Source organism: Castor canadensis, chromosome 8 (assembly GCF_047511655.1).
Source record: "Castor canadensis chromosome 8, mCasCan1.hap1v2, whole genome shotgun sequence".
Lineage (NCBI taxonomy): Eukaryota > Metazoa > Chordata > Mammalia > Rodentia > Castoridae > Castor > Castor canadensis.
This window is the reverse complement of record NC_133393.1, coordinates 15,107,346-15,112,108: the sequence shown is the minus strand read 5'-3', so window position 1 is coordinate 15,112,108 and position 4,763 is coordinate 15,107,346. Positions and strand designations below refer to the sequence as shown.

The 4,763-nt window shown below is 48.1% G+C and overlaps 1 pseudogene; it reads left to right on the top strand.

The window, feature by feature from the left end:
- Positions 1-2,813: 2,813 nt before the first annotated feature.
- Positions 2,814-3,998, top strand: LOC109682186 (transmembrane protein 126A pseudogene; annotated as a pseudogene).
- The last annotated feature ends 765 nt before the right edge of the window (positions 3,999-4,763 follow it).

Below are 4,763 nucleotides of genomic sequence, written 5' to 3'. Positions count from 1 at the left end.
CAGGCTGGCCTTGAACTTTGGATATTCCTGCCTTAGTCTCCTGAATGCTGCAATCACAATTTCAGATAATTTTTCTTACCCATTACTTATTCCTGCCCTCCCCAACCCTGGCAACAACCACTACTCTGTTTTTCTTTTCACTTCCTTTCCTTTCTTTTCTCTTTCCCCCTCTTCCTCCTCCTATTTTAAAAACTGCACATTTTTCATGCATACAAGTTGATGAGTCTGGACACACACCCCCAAAACAATCACCATGGGCGAGGTAGTTAATGTAGTCATCACCTCCAAAGGTTCTTCGTTCTTGGTTATTTTTTGTTCTTTCTCTCTCTTCTTATCAGTGCTGGGATTTGAACTGAGAACCTTGAACATACTAGGCAAGTAGTCTCCCACCTAGCTATGTCCGAAGTCCTTGGTTTTTTGACAAAGGACCTTGCTATGTAGCCCAGGATGGCTTTGAATTCCTTACGTAACCTAGAATTGTTTCAAATTCAACACCCTCTGCCTCACCCTCCCAAGTGCTGGGATTACATTCACGCACTATCAAGCCCAGCATTTGTCCTCTTGAGGTTAAACATAACTCTACTGATTGGGGTGACCATGAAAGGCTGTTTGTGGGAAGAGAGGTGGAGAGTGTAGCCAAGGCTTGATATGTGGTTGGAATGTGCTTGCTCACTAATTTGAGGCCCTTGTTCACAGGCCATGCTGGGGATGTGAACAGAAGGCGCAGGCTGTGAGACAGGCCCTGCAAATGTTCAGTGTGGGCTTGCTTCTGCCAGACTGGCTCTCTGACCACGTCCTCTGTCTCCTTCACTGATTTGGTCCCTCTGCCACATTCCTGAAAAGGACTTTGCAACAGCCAGCCTGTGGCCACACTCTGTCCTCTGTTCATCCATGTCTCAGGGCATTCACTAAACAGTGAACAGCTCACCATTCACCTAACTACCTCTTCCTCCAGAGAGGAGCTCCCTGGAGTCATCTTGGCTTCCCTAGCACAGAGCTGACACCCAGTGGGGACTCCATCACTGTTTGTTCAATGACAAGATAGACATATGTCTCTCACTTGCTCCCATGGTCTGAATTCACCTTTCATTTCCCCAGGACCGTGAGGAAAAGAGGAAGAAGCAGAATTCTGGGGTCAGACTGCAGCTCCAAATCCCAGCTCACCACATCCAAGCCAGGTATGCTCAGGGGCAAGTCAGTTACCTACTCTGTGACTCAGTTTATGCTTCTGCAAAGTGGGGTAGTAACAATACCTACTCAAGAATACCCTAAGGAGTAAAAAAGCTACTCTATGGGCCTCTGCTCCCCTTTCTCTGGGTCTTTGCTTGTAGAAGGCCACTGCCTCATCCTGCATGGTTCAGCCTACCTGTTCTTCAAGGCCATCTTAAATGCACCACTTCCATGAAGACTTCCCAGATTCCCACAGTCCAGTGCCGCCTGTTGGTCAAGCAATCACGACTTGCTTCCTGAAGGCAGCAGTCCTACCTGGCTCCTGGTCACGTTCATGCCTGTCTCCCAGAGTGTGAGCTTCTTAAAGGCCATGGCTCTAATAGTGGGTGCTGGGCGATGCTGAGTGAGTGAGCGAATGAGTGAATGAGTGCATGAATAAATGAATGGTTGCAGGATAGTCCAGATATTCCAGCAATGTTCCCACAGCCTGCAAGAACTGCGTTTGGGAGTCTTCAACTGAGAGGCCAACTAGCTAAGGCATCTCCTTTTGTTTCCCAGGACTTTGGCTTCCTGGAGTTCCCAGCTGGGCTTGTGAGTTAATGATCAACAAAGAGCTAACCTGGGAGGAAGAAGGGCAAAAAGTCTCCCTGGTCCTTGCTGCAGATAGGAGACAACGTTTAGAAAGCCCAGTCCAGGGCCTGGTATGACTTGACGCTCAACAGCCAGCAGACTCACCAGCAGAGTCATTGCGGTTGGTGGTGCTGTTAAAAGAACTGAGCTCAGAGGGAAAGAGGGCTGATCACGTACAGGAAGTGATTGGAAATTTGCTGACTCTCGCCCGTGCTTGTCTGCACCTGTATTCCTTTCCCTTTGCTGCTATTAGTCACCATGAATGCAGGGCATCAAATGACATGAAATTGTTATATTATGGTTCTTGGGTCAGGGCTCAACTCTGGGCTGGCAGGGGCTCACCTGAAGGTGTTGGTAGGGCTGTGCGTTAACGGCAGGGGAAACTGACTCGGACCTGAGAGATTCTTGTCCCACCTTCTCCATCTTTCTAAAAACTAACGTCTATTATAAAAAATAAATAAAAATGTAATAAGACTGTAATATAAATGCCCTTGCTATCCTCATTTTGCATGTGGGGAAACTGAGGCATAAAGAGATAGCTTATCCTGTGAATGGTGGAGTCAGGATTTGAACCCAGGCTGGTCGCCTGTCTCCCAAGGGACTATCCAACCTCCCCCATCAGCCCAGGGGTTCCCCGAGGCAGGACGCTCCCTCTTCCTTCAGAGAACTACGCTTCTTTCCCTGGAGGGGTTGGAGCTGTATTTCTGTCAGGCTGGGACCATCTCCTGGCCACTGAGCATGCCCGGTATAGAGACAGGTCCTGTGTTTTGGGGTTAGACTAAAGTTTTTCAACCAATAGAGCATCCCCACACACACACCTCACCATGGGACATTTAACTGTCTGGAGGCATTTTGGGTTGTCATGACTTGGGGGCAGGGAGGTGCTGTTACACATCCTCCAGCAAAGATGGCTGCCCTCCCAGCAAGTGGAGCAGGGGTCGTAGCGAGTCCCAGGGTGGCAGAGGATGAGCAGGGGAGGCACCAGCTGCTGGAAAGGCAGCATCAGGCTCATGATGGAAAATCATAAACCAGATGATATCAAGGAAAACTTAATTTTTTGATATCATAACCAGCAAAACTAACCAACTTCCAGAAAGAAGAAATCTACTTGAACTTGGACTGACATCTATTGGACTTAATGCTGCTCTCTGTGACCTGACAGCTAACAGTCTTTTTCAGTGTGTCTTGCATGTGACACCAGCTGGCTTATCAATGGCAGTGATTACATTTTTTTTTTTATTGGCGGCACTGGGTTTTGAACTCATGCCTTTGCACTTGCTAGGTAGATGGTCTACTGCTTGAGCCACACCTCCTGCCTAATGATTCCCTTTTTGACATTGAATGCGTCTTACAAAGGTCTTATAGGTTTACTTTTGATTACAGGTGATCTGAATTATGAAAGCTGTGCCATGATACAAGGTAGACAGGTTGGATTGGATTTTGGTGATCTCTTGGCTATACCTGTGATGGTGGGCCAGCAGCCAGGTGTGAATCAACCCTGCATTAATTTACTGGATTAGAATTTCCAAGTCTGTCTTTAGAAAGAACATGTTATTTTCCATCTCACTTCAGACTGTGCAACATTCTGTGGACTTAGACACTATAAGCTACTTATAAAGCTTTTGGTTACACAAACCTGGCTTAGAAATGCAGATTTTAAGCAAATATGTATACAAAAACAAAATGGTGACAATAAACATCCTACAGTTTACTGTAGGACAGCCCTATAACAAAGAATTGTCTGCCCTAATACATCAATAGCACTAAGGCTGAGAAATCTCAGGACAGAACTTGGTTCTTGGTTTTAACACTCTCTTGTTTGCCTCAAAAGGACAGTCACGTGCATCTAACTACATATATGAGTATTCAGTTTGGAAATATGGTCACATAAGTATAGCAGGGACTCTGTGGTTGAGAGCTCCACCCTGGGGAACAAAGAGGGCCGCGGCCTTTGTCCCGGTCCCAGCCTCAGTAGTTACACTTCTTGACCTCCATCCTGGTCCTCTTGGCAGAGCCTCCGGATGCCCTATTTCCTGGGGCAGCAGGAAATTGCCAGGCCTGAAGAGGTCACAGCTGAGTCAGCCATTCTTGGCCTCAACTCCCAGAGCACATGGAAACATGAAAGAGACATTCACGTCATGGTTCAGAGCCATGGCACCAGGCTGGGGAGGAGTGGCAGGCAACAGGCAGCTATGTAGTCAGTCCCATTCTCTCCCCAAGCCTTCCTGAGGCTGGCCAGGTGAACATGTCATGGCAGCTGATCCCTTCAGGCAAGTCCGGACTCTCTGGACCTTTTTTCTCTGCCTGGAAAGGTGGAGAACACACACCCTCTCTGACCAAACCGTTAGGGACAATATCGCTGTCCGGGTTGACTCAGCCCTAGGTCTAAGTGCAGGAGAAATTAGAGTGCGCAAGACAACACCCTGTCGTTGAGGAGGTCATATTCTAGTGAGAAGAGACACAAGTACACTTGTAAATCATGAATCTACTTCTAGTAGAGGGCCGAGAAGAAGTCAAGTTCAAACACATGGGGCGGGGGAAAAAAAAGTTGGGGTCTGTCCTAGCTACTGTGACATGCCGGCACACTCTGGGCTCTCGATTTCATTCCATCCTTTCTGTATTTTGCAGAAGTTGGCAAACTGCATTTCTTATACTCCATTTGGGTTCTGTCATGGGAACTGGGAAGGGATGGAAAGGCACAAAGGAGCACAATAAGCTTTCTCTGCTTCCAGAGGTGACAGTGTAGTGACAGAAGCAGGCTCCTGGGGTAGGCATTCAGCATAATCAGCAGGGGTGCCAGGCTCCCTGGTTGGGGCCGGGTGGCAGTGGCAATAGTAGTGGTGGCAGCATGTCCAGCTGCTCTCAAGTGAGTGTGTGGGCTGTGCACTACAGCCCAGGGGTGGCAGCAAGCAGCATCCTAGCCTTGGAGCATCACCTCTCTCTTTCGCTCATTTGTCCTCCAG